The sequence below is a fragment of the Mirounga leonina genome, unplaced genomic scaffold (assembly GCF_011800145.1).
Source record: "Mirounga leonina isolate KUSES-001 unplaced genomic scaffold, KU_Mleo_1.0 Mir_153, whole genome shotgun sequence".
Lineage (NCBI taxonomy): Eukaryota > Metazoa > Chordata > Mammalia > Carnivora > Phocidae > Mirounga > Mirounga leonina.
The window spans coordinates 12,535,268-12,552,765 of NW_023270387.1; the positions used below are offsets into that span (position 1 = coordinate 12,535,268).

A 17,498-nucleotide genomic window follows, 5' to 3' on the forward strand; every position below is an offset into this window, starting at 1 on the left:
AACATTTATTGAGTTCCTCACTTACCATGATCAGGTGTAACACAGGGTAGGCCATCTAGCCCACCCCACATCCAGTATTTTAATTCTTCTATAGCACCCCATCCCAGATTGGCCATTCATGGATGGGGAAGGTGTTAAGTCCCTAGTGATCCTCATTCTAACCAATCTTTGTTAGAAATCATTCCTTTTAATCAAGCCAAAATCTGTATCTCTTCAGCTTCTAGTTGTACCCTTGGCCCTCGTTCCCCTGATCCACTCCCCATTCCTGTCCCCAGTCATTGCCAAGGCCACAGCAGAGTCCTTCAGATATCTGAAAACAGCTGCCAGGTTCCTTCCAACCCCGCAACATGACCAACATCTAATAACTACTCTGAGGAACAAGATGGACTGTGGCCTTTCGGACGTCAAGTAACTTAATCCTTTTGTAACTCTTCTCCCTCACATTTATTTGATTCCTTTTCTACTTAATCTGCAGTCTAGCACAAAGTAGCGGTCACAAAAGTCCTTCATAAAAGCAGGTTGCTAGATTTCTCTCCTTGTCTATGTCAGACTGGCTTGTATCAGACAAATTTCTCCTATTAAAAACTTTTAAGGGCGCCTGGGTGGCTCAGTTGGTTAAGCGACTGCCTTCGGCTCAGGTCATGATCCTGGAGTCCCGGGATCGAGTCCCGCATCGGGCTCCCTGCTCGGCAGGGAGCCTGCTTCTCCCTCTGACCCTCCTCCCTCTCATGCTCTCTGTCTCTCATTCTCTCTGTCTCAAATAAATAAATAAAAACTTTTAAAAACAAAAACAAAAAAATGACTCTTTAAAAATCATCAGAGAGCTACCAAGGCAGCCAGGACTTATGTGCCAAAATCCCAAAAAGAAGGGAAATGAATTGCGAAGCACCTTACATTCATGATTGCTTTTCCCTTGAGGCATTCACTGATTCATATGCAGTAGCTCAGAGGCTGAGAAGACAAGCAGAGACTAAGAAGACAAGCATAAAGCAGCAGCTAAGACACCGTGAAGCTAACAGAGCTTTTGACAGTCTCATGAGGCTGAAGAGACATAAATTGGAGTTCAGAGCCACCAAGGCATCCAGGATATAAAGGTTGAGATCCTAGAAAGAAGGGAAGATCAAAGAAATTGAGCCTAACATTTAGTGCCAATTTCCCACAGGGCATTTGTGATCTATAAGCAGCAGCCCAGGAGCTAAAACTTCTAATCAAAAGGTGGTTATGAGACTGGGAAATTAAAGAGAGCTTTGAGCTCTCAGGTCCTCACTTCCAAGATGCCAGAGGGAGACTGAGGCTAAGTGTGCCACACCCCCTTCCCAACAGGATCTTCATCCTGATGTGGACCAAGAAAAGAAGTAACAATTGTGGTGCCAAAAAGCCACGGGCATATGCAGCCCATATGCTGCACTAATGGGACCCTATGTGTGCCCAAGGACAAAGCCATTACGAAGTTCATCCCTCAAAACAGTACAGACCACAGCTATCAGGGACATTTCCAAGCAATACTCTTTGACACCTACATGCTTCCCAAGCTGTATATGAAACTGCATGACTGTGTGAAACTACATTACTATGTGTGAATTTTGCCATCCACAGCAAGGTAGTCAGGAATCATTCTCATGAAGCCTGGAAGACCTGAACATTCCCATCCAATTTAGACCTAAGGGCACTGCCCCTTGGCCCCTGCCAAAGCCCATGTAAGAAAGCTGGTCCTTAAGGGCTGAAGAAAAGCTGTGCTCTGGGGGAAAAAATAAATAAATGGAAATTGTACTTTTAAAAATAGGTTTTTTAGCGCTGTAGTCTTACAGTGCTAAGGAGATAAAAATGAAAGATCACCAAGGAGGAGAAGCCCTGGTAAATATTCCAGGATTTCATCTGGGATCCATGAAGGGCAAAACCCAAAGAGTAAAAGTGAGTAGGGAATATATCAACCTTCACTGAGACTGGAACCCAGCTTCAAATACAGAGGATCTTTCCCTACTCTAATTGACTAAACAAATCTTAATTGGAAGAAGATATCATCTACAGACTATAATTTTCATAACAGTGTCCAGCATTTAATAAAAAAAAAAATGAGTAGGCATTCTAGGACACAGAATGAAATGAATAAGAACTAAAAGATCAAATCATAGGGGCAGATTCACATCTGAACCAAACATTGTTTTCAGACACAGACTTTAAAGTATCCATGATGAATATCTTCAAGGAAATAGATCAAAAGGAAAATTTTCCAACAAAAAAAGAAAAAAAGAAAACTCTGAAATCTTCAAAAAGAACCAAAATAAAATTCACAAACTAAAAATATATAATACCTAAAATCAATAATTTGGGGTTAACAGGAGATTAGTCACTGTTAAAAGGAAGAATAGGTTGGAATGACAGATTAGAAGACAATAACCAGATTGATAACAAGAGAGAATATTTTTAAAAGCTGAAAATGTAGAAAAGAGTATGAGACATATGGGACATGGTGAAAAGATCTAACATATGTGAAACTGGAGTCCAAGAAAAAAATGCAGCATTAACAATATTTGAAGAATAGTGGCTGTGAATTTTCTAAAACTGTAGAAAGACATTAAGTCACAGATTTTCAGAAAACCTCAAGCAGGATAAATGTGTATCTAGGCATATCATAGCAAAACTGTTGAAAACCCAAAACCAAGAGAAACATTTAAAGCAGCCAGAAAAAAAAAAACAAAAAACAATATTGTTGTTCAAATGAGTAACAATAAAACATGGATAACTTCTTAATAGAAATGATAAAACTAGTAAAAATAATGATTTTTCCATTTATTGTCATAAATCAAAAATGCATGCTGTAATATCAGGAGTAACCACTAAAAGAATAATAAGCGTATACAACAAACACAGTAATAGAAATAATAAAACATACTTAATTAACTCAAAAGGAGAAAATAAAGGAGAACAAAAGGAGAATTACATATAAGAAAAGATACAAATAGAAAACATTGTGTGTTCAAGCCCAAACACACCAATAATTATATAAGGGTAAATATAATAAATTCTTCTATTGAAAACAAAAATTGTCAGACGAGTTTTTAATTTGTCAGATAAGTTTTTAATACCTATTATTTATTTATATTATTCTGAAAACAAATATAAGATTTCTGGATTGGGGCAGACTATTATTACTTAAAGCAATAACTGCATTGGTTCCCCATGCCCAATTCTTCTCCTTAAGGGTGGTGTAATGAGAGCCAGATGGTTAGGCCTATACATGCTAAGAGGGTTCTGGCACAACAGGAGAGAAATCCCAAAATTATGAATCTGAGTGTTTATATAGGCACAGTCATACAGCTGCCTTCCTCCCCTACTGAGAGAAGGAGAGGAACTTTATCTTTCAAATGCAAACAAATTTTCTCAGGGAAGAGAAATGGCAAGTTCTCTACTCTAGAATGCAAGTATTTGACTCTGGGGTAAATAACTTTATTTACCCTTTGAATGGGAGCAGATGACTCCATTATAAAGGATAAAAGCAGCTCCAGGCTTATCACCCTTAGAATATGAAAAGCAAATGTGTCTGCGGAAAAAAGACATTTTCCATTATTATAGCATGTCAATTTTCTTTGCTTAGAAAGACTTAGAAAACTTTACCACGCAGAAATCTGAAAATATTTATATTGCTTTTTAACAACTGTGATAAAAGAAAACAACTGCATGTTGCTTATAAGCGATACATCTTATATACAAGACCAAAGAAAGAGTAAAAGAACAGACAAAGATATACTATGACAACACTAACCAAAAGAAAGCTAGTATGGCTATACTTATATCAAACAAAATAAACTTTAAGGCAAGAAGAATTACCAGAGATGAAGAAAGACATTTCCTAATGACAATAGGCTCAATCTACCAGGAAGATATAAAAATTCTAAATTTGTATGCACCTCATAACATGACCTCAAAATGTAAAAAGCAAAATTTGGAGAAAGAAGAAATAAAGAATTTCTTACAATTTTCTCAGTAACTGATAGAATGAGCACACAAAAATATATAAAAGATATATAAGATTTGAAATATATACTTAATAAGCCTGAACTAATTAAAAGTATATCAAACTAATTAAAAACATATAGAAACAATACACTCAATATCCACTTGGAGTAACAGGTACCAAATATATCGTCCCACCATAAACAACCAAAAAAGTGAGAGCTCAATCAATTGGATATTTATATGGGAAAATAAATAAAGTTTGATCCCTACCTCATACCATATACAAAAGTCAATTCCAGATGTATTGTAAACAAAAAAGTGAAAGATAAAACAATTAAGCTTCTAGAACATGGAGGAATATATCAATGACTTTGAAGTAGGCAAATATTAATTAGGGCACAAAATGTACTAATCATAAAGGAAAATATTGATAATGAGACTACATTAAAATTTAGAACTTCTGAGGCACCATGGGTGCCTGGGTGGCTCAGACGGTTAAGCGTCTGCCTTCAGCTAAGGTCATGATCCCAGGGTCCTGGGATCGAGTCCCGCATCGGGCTCCCTGCTCCTTGGGAGCCTGCTTCTCCCTCTGCTTCTCTCTCTCTCTCTCTCTCATGAATAAATAAATAAAATCTTTAAAAAAAAAAAAAAAGAACTTCTGAGGCACCTGGGTTGCTCAGTAGGTTAAGCATCTGCCTTCAGCTCAGGTCATAATCTCAGGGTCCTGGGATCAGATCAAGACCCATGTCAGGCTCCCCACTCAGTGAGGAGTCTGCTTCTCCTTCTCCCTTTGCCCCTCCCCCCCGCTTGTGCTTGCTCTCTCTCTCTTTCAAGTAAATATATAAAATCTTTTTTAAAAAAATTTAAAACTTCTATTTATCAAACAATACCTTAAAAGAGTGAAAAGGCAACTCACATGGTATAAGATATTAGCAATATATGTTTGACCAAAAAAAATATCTAGAATATATAAAAGACTCCTGTAATCAATAAGAAAAACCACAGACAATCAAATAGAAAAATGGGGAAAAGATGAACAGGTATTTCACAAAAGAAGATATCTATGTGTCTAACAAGCAGATGAAAATGCACTCCATTTCATTAGTCATTAGGGAAAGGTAAATTAAAACCACAATAAGTTACTACTATATTGATAATAACCAAGTGTTAGCAAGGATGTGGAGCAAATGGAACACTCACAGACTGACAGTAGAAGTGTAAATTGGTACAACCACAAGTCTATTCCTAAGTATATACCTAATAGAAGTGCATACATATGTATACCAGAAGCAATACACTGGGGTTGGGGAAGGAGGGAGTGTACATCAATAGTAAAATGTATAAATAAATTGTGATATATTCATACAGTGGAATACAACTGAGCAAAGAAAGAGACAAACTATTGCTATACACAACAGCATGAATGTATCTTGAAAATATAATATGAAACAGAAGAAGTCACACACAAAAAAGCATATGCCATATGGTTCTATTTAAAACTCAAAAGCAGGCAACGCTCCTCTATAGTGATGGAAGTCAGAATGGTGGTTATGTTTGGCAGGGTCAGTGACAAAGAGAGCTATGAGAGAGGTGTTGGGATGCAGGTTTGCTGATGTGGAAGGTAGTTGATTACATGACAGTGAAAATTCATTGAGCTATATACTTACAATTTGTTCATTTCTCTGCATGCATTTTTGGTTTCGATTTTTTTAAATCCTTACCAAACAAAAAATAAAATAAAACAAAATTGTAAACATCATTTGTAGCATGATTTTATATATATAAACCTATATAAAAAATATGCGCTAAATATGTATAATTCTATATGCCAAAAAGCTACCAGTAATTATGTCTGGGTATTGGTTTATAAGTAATTTTCATTTTCTTCTTTATACCTTTTTGTACTGTCTGAATATTTTCAGTGAGAATGTATTACTTTCATAAAAACTAAAAATAAAGCTTTAAATAAAGTTCTAATTTTCAGATGGTAAAATGGTATTGTGGTTATGTTTAAAGAAGAAAAGAGTCCTAATCTCCTACAAATACATAATTGAAGCATTTACATATGAAATAGTATGATGTCTAGCAGGGGGCAGGGAGAAGTGGGGAGTATAGTTTTTTTTTAACAGTTATATGTTGGTAATTGTTGAGGCTGAACTATGGTTCACAGGGGTTCATTATACTCTTCCTTCCACCCATGTTTGAATAATAAAAAGTTGAAAAACAAACAAACATTATTTCATAAACATAGAACTTATGCATGACAGATATTACCCATAGCAAAAGCTATGCATAATCTGTATAGAACCAGAGTGAGGGTGAATTATTAGGGAAGATTTTCTCAATACTTGGATGAAGGGCAGCTGGACTCCATAAAGAGTCCATGGAGACTGCATTCATGGCACACTGAAGGTCCACCAGGATTCACACCCTGATCAAGAGTCCAGCTCATAGAACCACTGCTCCAAAGGAAGGAGACCACTCATGGGACCCTGACCTCTCACCAGCCTAGAGAGGATCCATGCCTGATGGGGTACATGGCAACTTAGAAGATGGAGCACCAATACTGACCTAGGGCTTCTCTAAAAAGAGACAAGGAGGTGACTTTTTTCATGGGGAATCAAGACCTACCCTAGAAGTTTCTTGTCCTTTCAGCCTAGAAGTAAGGTATTGGGGACAGGAATTAGTGAAGAGTTGGGATAAAGGAAAGAGGAGTCCTAAATTGTGTTCGATGGAAAGGCAGCAGCTGCTATGAGCTCCAGCCAGAGTTAGAGGCCCTTGGGGGGGCCATCTACGGTGGTCCTCAGGTCCCACATTAGACATTGTCTGGTTGGCTCTTGTCCTGACTTTCATCTGCTCTTCACCTAAGCCCGATCAGCCTTGATGTGGACATGACTTTGCTTCAATCTGTCTTCTTGACCAATCTGGCCTTGACACTCTAGGATGCTACAGTCTTTCCTATAACTTCTTTTGGTTAGTAGATAAAATTACCACCGGCTGAATTTTCAAGAAATTTCAAGTACAGATCAAAGACCTTATTTTCTTTTGGAAAGGGATACGAAGCAGGAGTCAGTAAAGCAGCTGAGAGACCCTCTAAATGGGGGAAAGACTGCCATGCTTCTTTATAAAAATCAGAAGAATTAGCCTCTTACCTAAAAATGTATGTTTCACTTTTGATTTTAATCTGAGGCAACCTAGAAGTTTAAAGAAGAACTTGAAGATTGATCAAAGACAACAAACTAAGGCATTCTCTAGAACAATGCTGCCCAATAGAATTATAGTACAAGCCACAAATGTGCACCTCATATATAGTTGAATTTTCTTGCAGCCAACTTTAAAAAGAAAAAAAAGGAAATGTGAAATTAATAATATTTTATTAAATCCAATATTTCCAAAATATCATTTTAACACATAACAAAAAATATTAATAAGATATTTTTACATTTTTTGTACTACATCTTTGAAATCCAGTGCGTATTTTCTACTTATGGCACATCCAATTCAGGCTAGCCATATTTCAAGACCTTAATGGCCACATGTGGCTAGTGCCTCTACCATTGAATAAGCACAGCTCTAGAAGCAAGCAAATAGTACCCCTTGAGACCACTAAAGACTATTACAGCCAAGGGGCTGGGCTCTCAGTCATAAGCTTCCCTAATGCCCCCAAAGCACCATCCATCCCCAAGCCCTAGAGAAACCATTGTTCTATTCAAGCTCTAGATAAGATTGGAGCTATGAGAAGCAATAACTTACAATAATTCTGGAATTGGTAAAAATGTTATCAAACTCTTCCTAGTCTCTACTTAGTCTTCTTGAATGATGATACTTGGCTATTCCAATGAAGTTAAATAATTTATATATTTAAAGTATAATTAAAGTGTAAAGGTATGCTAATATTTCTTAAAGGTCATTGAAAGCCTACTGATTCCAACCACATGACCCTCTGACAGTGGCTACCAAAGTACTTGAAAAAAATATAATCACATTCCTATATGCAGTACTTGCAGAGCTAAGCCTTCAAAATGAGAAGAGCTAAGTGAAAATCTAAAAAGTTACATCTGGGGGGAAAAAAAAAAAAATATATATATATAATAGGATGCAAATTAATTACAGTTTAAGTAAGGGGGCAGGATGATGTGATGAAGAAGCATGGGCTTTAGAGCCACGCCGTTTGGCCTTGAGGTGTCTCAAGCCTTGATTCCCTCATCTGTAGAATGGGATAATGATATCTGCTTCTCAGCTGTTAGGATTAAATGAGGCAAAACACGGTACCTAGCAAGGGCCTTACCCACAGCAGATGCAAAAAAATGCGTTATCTCATTTTTGGAACCAATAAATATTTGTTCAACTGCCAGCATGTAGCAGATACTAAAAGATAAAGCATACAAAGGGAATTAGTGAATGGAGGGCAGTGAATACCACTCAGAGGGCTTGTCCTTTCTGAGAAAGGATTCTACCCAGCTCTGCAGCTCAAGACTCTGCCTTTGTTGCTTGTGTCCTGCTCACTTATGAAATCTCCAGAGCAACACATTAGCCTCAGGAGTTTAGCCTTGTCCAAACTCTTTACCGTTATTCTGTCCTCTGACACTGCATTCAAGGAAAGGATGGAAAAATTTCTTGAGGGCAAAGAGAGCAGATGTGGGCATGTGTCCTGATCACCTAAAGGTGATCACTCAAGAACGCTCAACATTATAGGAGTGAAAGAAATAATGGCTCTAGAGACAGTTACCAAAAATCCTCTCTGTGACTTTCTGGGTCACCTCTATTTCCCTCATCTCCCCCTGCCATGTTTTGGGGCACCTGTCCCCCTCCAAAGTTGCCATAGCAGAGCAGGGGACACAGTGCCATGACAAGCCAGTTAATTTCTGGAGAGCTGCAGCTAAAGAGCCTGTCACCTGCAGCATCAGCAGACGTGAGGGTCTGGAGCAGGGGAGCATGCCGACAGTCTACAGGTGTGTGGCCACGAGTGCCATGGGGACTTCGGCACTGCCTAGTAATGGTGGTTGCTGATGTGTACAGCCTTTGGGTTTTGTTCTTGTCCCAGCCCACTCGGCACCTCAGTGAAAGCCTCCATCTGCTCCCACTTCCTTCTCTCTCCCAGCATCTTGACTCCCCTTACACTGATCACCACGGGGTGGTCTTTTGCAGCATATCTGCAGAAGGCAGGCCATGACCTTGAGCTTCTCCAGACCTGCTGCCCATCTCTGACAGGCCATAGGTCAGCAATAGCTCCCAGGGCTCTGCATCTCACACCAGGTGGGTACCCGCTGATCAAACCATCGCCAAGTATTTAGCACGTAGAACGCACCACACTAGGCATCAGGGATATCACTGGAAATGAGACCTAGGAAGGGAGAGCCAAAGGGACTGGTGAGAAAGCCCAGATCCTAAGGAAGGTGGAGCTACTATTTATTGAATCCTATCAGGTCTAAACACTGTGCCTTCCATGTATTACCTAATTTAGCCTCCAGCATAGTTCTGTGAGATAGAAATTATTAGCCCCATTTGACAGATGAAAGCCACTCAGAGTACAAGTAATTTGTCTAAAGCCATCCTTCCAGGATTTGGCAGAGTCCATATCAGAAATCAAGTCTCTCTGGCTTCACTAATTTTGTCATTATAAACAGTCTCTAAACTTCACATAAACATGCACTTGCTTCATAGACCCCAGCAAGTGAATGTACCAGAGTAATTCAATAGAATGTGTGTTGAGGAAGCAGTTGTGCTGGAATTCTCCAGTCCCCTGTGGGCAGCCACACTCAGTTAAATCCCTCAACCATTATGATTCTACCCCCAGTGCTCTGTCTCACATACAAGAAACATTCATCCCCCTGAGACTCACCCTGCATCTATCCAGGAGCCTTTGGGAATCTGCTACCTTCCCCATACTCTGGAGCAGGGCCAGAGCAGGTGGGATGAGTCCCAGGCCAGCCTGGAAGCTAAACAATTTGTGACCTAAGTCTTCCTGCAACTGAGAAGGCTGGGATTGGAAGGAGCCTTTCAAAATCATCTTTCTAACTCTCCAACTCAAGTTGGGGTGGTCTCCTCAGGAAATCCAAATGTAGCTCTCTCCTCCACCCATGTTAAGAAACTTTCCAGTCTCTGTTTGATAGCCTTCTTCCAATGACCAGGAACCTACCACCTTCCTAGGGAGCTGACATCCCCCTTGGTCAGCTCCAGCTGGAGAAAACTCTTCCCTGCATTGGGCTCAAGGCCATCTTGCTGGAGCTTCTACACATGGCCTATTTCTACTCTTAGGGATGTGGAGAACAAATGTGTCCTCTTGCTCACAACAGCCCTTGGGAGATGGTTATAATGCTCCTGTAGGTCTTTTGGCCTATAGACCAGACATCTTCATTTCCCTCAACCATTCCTTATGAGACACAGCTTTTGCCTTCCACCCCATCTCCAACACTCTCCACTGAATGTGCTCCAGCGGCAGGTCTCTCTGATAGTAAAGGGAAGGGGCAGTATTTGCTGCAATTCTCTCCTCTTTCTTCTCTCCCTCTCTGTTTCTCTTCCTCCCAAGTTGATCACAGAGAAAAAGTTAGATCAGATCCTGTGGCCTCATCCCCAGGCATTCCCATGGGCCCCTGGCTGCCAATTTATTAGCATCTCAATCACAAGCACACCTGGGGGCTGCTGTCCCTCCAAACTTTTACCACTACCTCACAGAGGCGTTTGCTACAGCCGTTGCTAGAGGAGATGGGCACATGCACACAGAAACATTAATCCGCCAGGACTTGGCATGGGCTCAGAAAACCTTCACCACTCCTTGGGTACCAATTGTGAGACAACCTCCGTCTTCAGCTCTGTTGTATTACCTTTATCCAAAAACAATGAGACAATTGAGGGCAAATAAAAATTTCCTGGTCAACTGCCCCTGGAGCTGAGAAGGATCGGTATTTTCAAAGATATTCCTCTCCCTCCGGCTATAGGACTCCTGGACTCTTTCTCTTTCTCGAGGCAACATGATGGGGAACCATGAGTGAAGCAGAGGAGACTTGGGTTAGAGGATGAGAAAATGTCCAGCATTACCGAGAGGGGATGTTTCCAAGATCCTAGGGTCCCAGAGTAGATGATGGCTTCTTCTGAGTCCCAGGAGGCTATAATGCCTCCTGGAGCTGGGAATCTCACCAAATGACAGCAAAGGATGGCCGTGTTCCCTTTTTTTCCCTACTTCCAAGGTGATTTGGGGGCAGTGCCCACACTCAAGCATAAATATCCCTGACAGATCCCATTCCAGGGTTCACTGTGTGACCCTGGGAAGACCTCTTCCCCTCCTTGGCTCGTTTTGTCATCTGTTAGACAAAAGGCTCCTGAGCCCACTTTCTCGCTGACACTCTGGTCACATGGATCTCTGGGCCACAGTGGACACTTGCCTCTTGGTAGGAAAGGTTGTCTTCATCTCTCATACCTCTCTAACAACTTATATCCCCACCCTCATCAGGAAAAGAGGATTCAGAAGATATGTGCCCAAAGACTCTTTCTTTGCAGGCACTCAGGAGATGCCTGGAGGGACAAGATCCTGGGTAGTAGGAAAAGAATCTCTCTAATTGGGTCAATTAGGTAATTTTCTCCTGGTCTAGGATGAAGAGAAGGGAAAGGAAGGACCAGAAGTTGAACCTGATACCCAAACCCAATGTAGTTGTAACCTGAACGAGCATCCAGTCCTGAGTCTACTCCGGGACAACATACAAAGACAAAGAGAGGCCAGGATCACGCTTTCCTTCCTCTCTAGACTGGGCTGCACTGAACCGTTTCTGTTGAAAACTGGAGATGCGCTTGGCAGGAGAGCTGGCAAGGAGATTCAAGCTTCAGACAGGGCCTAGACTTGCTAACCCCTAAATCCCTACCGGTTCCAGCATTCTTTGAGAAGCAGTGCCCAGACCGGGCCATTGGGGATCCCTGAAATAGCTGGGGTGCCCACCTTGCCTGTTGCTTGGCAGAGCCCCTGCCAGCTGAGGGCCCAGTTTCCAAGGCTGGATGCCCATGTGGGTCACGGTCAGCCTCACCGCCACCCGCCACCACCCCTCCACCCCATCCCTCCACCCCCACCCCGAGCCTGCACTTACAGATCCCTCTTTATGGACGTGGGAAAGGCAAGCAGGCTGGGGAAAGAGCCATTTCTATGCTAACTGCCCACATGTGGCCCGAGGGTTGGAAAATGAAACTGCAAAACGGCTCAGAAATCAGTGAAGCTGGAGTCCCTGAGCCCTGAAGGCTGAGAAGAGCCCCAGCCACCTGGGTCTGACCTGGACTGGAGCCCTGGCCCTGGACACAGAGGGCCCATCCAGCTGCGGGGAAGGCTGCTGGCCATGGAAACCAGCGACCAGTGTGACCCCACTTAAAACACTGCTGTGCCCCAAAGCGGGGCAAGCACGTGTCCCCTCCGCACAGCCAGGACAGCACTCGGCCAACTTGCTCTTGCCCCCTCCTTTTCAAAAGCCCCTGACAGGAGGCAGGGATGCCCCGTGGAAGAAGCACAGCCAGGACTCGGGAGATGGGTTCTGCCAGCTATGCAAGTTCTCCCCACTCAGGGCCTCAGTATCTCCATACGGGGTCAGCCTATGTGACCCCATGGGCACTTCCCACACATGTGCCCCCTGAACAGGAGATTCATTCACTCTGAGGTGCATGTAAATTGTAAGGCTGAAACATTTCCTTTCCTAACTTAGGACAAAAACCTCTATCACAAGGAACGAAGAGATAATAATAGAACTGAAGGTAGGAGAATATGCCGATCCTGTTCACCCTCTTGAAATGGAGGAAATAGGTAAAAGATGTCTTCTGAGAAGAATGAAAGGTGTGGGGGCGCCTGGGTGGCTCAGTCGGTTAAGCATCTGCCTTCAGCTCAAATCATGATCTCAAGGTCCTGGGATTGAGCCCCACATCGGGCTCCCTGTTCAGTGGGGAGCCTGCTTCTCCCTCTGCCTCTGCCCCTTCCCCCCGCTCATGCTCACTCTCGCTCACTCGCTCTCTCTCTCTCAAATAAACAAAATCTTAGAAGAAGAAGAAGAAGAAGAAAAAGGAGAAGGAGAAGGAGAAGGAGAAGGAGAAGAATGAAAGGCATGACCTAGAATAGAAACTTGAACTTTACTATTTGGCTGAGTCTCTCCCAAAAATAGAGAGGAGGAAGGAGATGGCCATTGGCCCAGGACCCAACCCTCTCATGGACAACTCCAGAAATGGACAAAGCAAGTGTCCCCACATGCCCTTCTGCCGCTCACCCACCATCAGTCTTGTCGTCTGAGGGTCTAGTAGGGGCAAAGGGTCTGGCCCTTTCCTGCCGTGGCCTTCAGTGGGGGCTGGGCAGGGGGGATTCCTGCAAATCACATTTTGTATGCAAGGGATACTAGATTAAATAAACACTAAGGACTGTCTTCCAGGATGAATGTTTAAAAAACAGTACATGCAACCCAGGGGAGAGGAAGGGGCATAACCGGGTAGAAACACCGCCCACCCACCCGTTGCTTCAGCGGTTAAGGCTGCTGCTCTGTGACTTGTGCCTGGGTTTTTTAACGCTTCTGGCCGACCCCCCCCCCCCCCGTGGCCCTGCCCCGCTACTGCAAGTGGCTCACAGACGCTCCCCTCTGCCTCTCCTTGTCGAGTACAACGCCCGGCCTTAATGAATGATTTCATTATACAATTATGGACCCCACATTTCATCTATACCCATTATCTCATTTAAATGTTATTGCATTTTCCTAATGAGAAAATTGAAGCCCTGAAAGGTTAAAAGAGTTAGCCAAGATCAGACGCTCAGTAATTGGACTTGAACCCAGATCTCCAGAGTCTACATCTGGAACTCCTTCCTCTGTGTCAGAGCCACCGGGCTGGGCAGGGCAGAGTGGGGCGAGCTTCCGAGCAGGCTTCGTCAACTCTCGTGTGGCAGGAGGGCAGCAGGGCCAGGGCTGATGGAGGCCCAAGGGCCCTCTGCATGGCGGGAGAGTTTTCCCGCAAAATGGAGCAGGCCGCCAGTATGCTCATTACCCAACCTTATTCCATTTCATAATAAATGGAGCCCCTGGAGGGCCAGGCATGATGGGGTGGGGTGAGATGGGGAGTGAAGACTATTACGGGATTTTAACCTTCGTCTTCTCTTTCCGGGCCTCTGGAACAGCTGTTCGACAAAATGGATCTGTGCAGACAATCATTTTTGCTGCATTACTTAATATACAGTTGCTCTCGGCAAGAGATATAATTGACTTGCTTAACTAATCAATCTTTCTATAAGCATAGCTGCTTTTCCTCTCCCACGGGGGGAGGGAGGCAGGGGAAGGGGGAGGAAAAGAGAAATTGCAAGGAGCAACCTTTGGCATGAATTACAGAGCTCTACCACCCAGCTGAGGTTTCGGAGCCAGGGGGCAAAACTGCTGCAAAACGTTCCCACCCAGTTTCCTTCCTGGCCTAGACATGGTCAGTGGTGGCCTGGAGTAATGATCGCTCCACATGAAATGGAGGCACGCGAGCCAAAAGCCATCAAAGGAGAGGTGACCCGGGCTTTCAGAAATTGTCTTCGTTGTTTTTGGAGTAACTTGCTGTATATTTAGAAACGAGAGCGTGTCTCAGGACCTGGGACTTCACAACATTCAAATCAAATAATGAAGCCGTGGATAAAATCTCAGTTGGAGGGCGCCTGGGTGGCTCAGTCGTTAAGCATCTGCCTTCGGCTCAGGTCATGATCCTAGGGTCCTGGGATCGAGTCCCACATCGGGTTCCCTGCTCGGCAGGAAGCCTGCTTCTCCTTCTCCACTCCCCCTGCTTGTGTTCCTGCTCTCGCTGTCTCTCTGTCAAATAAATAAATAAAATCTTTAATAAAAAAAAAAAAATCTCAGTTGGGCTGAGCAGGAAAATATCCAGCGTCCCCTCGACTCCCCCGCCCCCTGGGCCCAGCTCAGCTTCCCCGTCTCCCTTCTTCTGGGGTGGAGCAGCTTCACCCAGCAAACTCCTCCAAAGTGCAGGCCCAGACCGCCCTGCCCTGTCTCCAACATTCTCTGCGTCTGACTCACCCCTGGTCTCCAGTCTGAAGAGGAACGGTCAACCCTCCTTGCTTGTCTTCTCTTCCTTGCACTCGGATCTCCAGCCCTCTCCACACCTGTACACACATACATTCCCCCAGCTACTGATGAACCTGGGGCTACCATGCTACATTTAGAGGAAACAGTCAGAGAAGGAGTCACAGAGTGGAAGGGTGAGTGAGTTACGATGATGATGGAATGGAAGCAGCAAGATGATGGAGTCAGAAACATCCCCTGGGGGCCCACCCCCAAACCCTCCCAGCACGCCAACCCTGACACTTCCATCTCATCTTCTTTTTTTTTTTTTTTTTTTAGATTTTGTTTGTCAGAGAGAGCACAAGCAGGGAGAGCAGCAGGCAGAGTGAGAAGCAGGTTCCCTGCTGAGCAGGCAGCCCGATGTAGGACTCGATCCCTGGACCCTGGGATCATAACCTGAGCCAAAGTCAGATGTTTAACTGACTGAGCCACCCAGCCATCCCATAGCCATCTCTTCTTTAAATCCTAACTCAAGTATCACCAAGCTCAGTGAGGTGGCCCTTGTCTGGCCTCTTATCCCCATGCACCAAGGGGGACTACCTATGTGTTATTATGATTGGTCTATGTGGCCGTGTCCCCAACTCCACAGGGGCTTTGTGAAAGCAGATTCTGATTTGAACATCTGCATTTCGTCAGTGTCTGGTACTTCGCCTGAAGCCTAGGAGGCATTCCATGTAGGATTAATATGGCATTACAAAACCAAATATTACAGTGTCTCCCTTTCAAGATAATTGGTTCCTGAGCAGGAGCTCTCTCTCTAGAAAAGAGACACAGACCCATCTTCTGTCTCATTCAACATTTTTATCAATGGCATGGATGAAGTTTGAGGAAGGATGATTACCTAATTTGTGTATGACAAAATGTGAAGAAATTAATAGCATGGCAGACAGAGAATCTGACTATCTGAGTAGACCAGGACACAAGCCAAAACCACACAGATGAAATCGAGGAGTGTTAAGTGTCAAGACCTGCATTTAGGTTCAAAGGATCAATTGGACAAGTATAAGATAAAGGAGCTCTTGGCTTGGCAGAGACCTAGAAGAAAAAGTTCTTGGGGTTTGAGCTGACCATAAGTTCAATATGGTGGTGTAGCTGCTAGGAAGAGAAAGAAATCATAAAAGTGCACAATCCGAAGGGAGAGACAGTAGCCTCTCTAAGTCGAGCCTGGTGGAGCCCATCTGGACCACTGGGCTCTACTCTTACTAGCTCATTTTCAAAGGAGCTGAAGAGGGTGACTAGGATACCAAGGAGTTGAGGACCAGTGGTGAGGACCTGGGAGTGTCTCACCCAAAACATATGACAACTGCTTTCAAACATGAGACAGGCTGTTTCTCGGAGGAGACAGAAATCAAGATTTTCCTGGTGGTGTAGGGTGTTAAAAAGGTAGGCTCTGGGGCCAGACTGGCCTGAGTTTAAATCCCAGCTCTGCCATTTGCCAGACGGGTGACCCAGGGCAGGTTTCTTGACTTCTCTGTACCAGTCTCTTCATCTGTAACAGATGTGACAGTGCTTAGCCTGTGGGCTAGATGAGTTAACACATGCAGAGATCTTCAAACAGAGAGAGGCACAAAGTAAACTCTCAGTGAATGGTGGCTACGACTATGCAGCGAATCCACAAGACAGACCAGATGGAAGTGCAGAAGTTACAAGAAGGCTTATTTCAAGGGCACAAGCATTTCTAACAACCAGATCCGTTGCTCACGTGGGATGGGAGGCCTGTGAGGTGGGACTGTTGATGAGGATGGATGCTGTGGACAGGACCTCTGTGCCAGGTCAAAGGCTGCTCATGATCCCACGTGAGGTCCCCTCAACTCTAAGACCCTTGGAGACACCAAGAATCTCCCCTCCCTTACCCTTTTGGGGAGCTGAGCAGTTTTTTTTTCCTTTTATACAGAGAGGGCAAAAAATGGAGCATCAGTGCGATTTCACTCTCGGTACAAAGAGGCTCAAACACTCCTTGGCCAACGGCAGAGCCCCACAGCCCCTGCCCCTCCCACTGGGACACACACAATCCAGCAGAGTCTAGAAGGCAGGCCCGGAGCTCTTGGCATCCCCAGGGAGGGAGGAGGTACCCTCCTGGTGAGCACCCGAGCCTCCTGGAGAAGGCTCAGGTCTTATGCCCACCCCAAAGCTATGAGTGAACACCAGAAAAGGTCAGCTGACCGGGTTGGGGGGGCCAGGAGGGTCTCAGAGGGGGAACAGAAATGAGATTTAATTACAGAAGCCACCAAGCTCCCCTGGGAACAGAGGCTTCACAGCCAGGTCCAAGAGTGACATTTCGGGAGGTCCAGGGAAAGGGCTCGCTTTCTCCTCAGGCCTGTGCCTCGCAGACAGCAGCCAGCATTATTTGAGCAAAAAGGCCCCTTGGTCTCGCCTGGGCCCGGGAGCAAAAGCACCATGGGGAGATGTGACTGAATAACCGACCCAGCACCCAGGGAGCATGGTTGCAGCACAGATCCCACGGGAAATGCCTCCGATCCCACT

At 44.1% G+C, this 17,498-nt stretch overlaps 1 pseudogene; it reads left to right on the forward strand.

The window, feature by feature from the left end:
* Positions 1-382: 382 nt before the first annotated feature.
* Positions 383-1,701, forward strand: LOC118013481 (annotated as a pseudogene).
* The last annotated feature ends 15,797 nt before the right edge of the window (positions 1,702-17,498 follow it).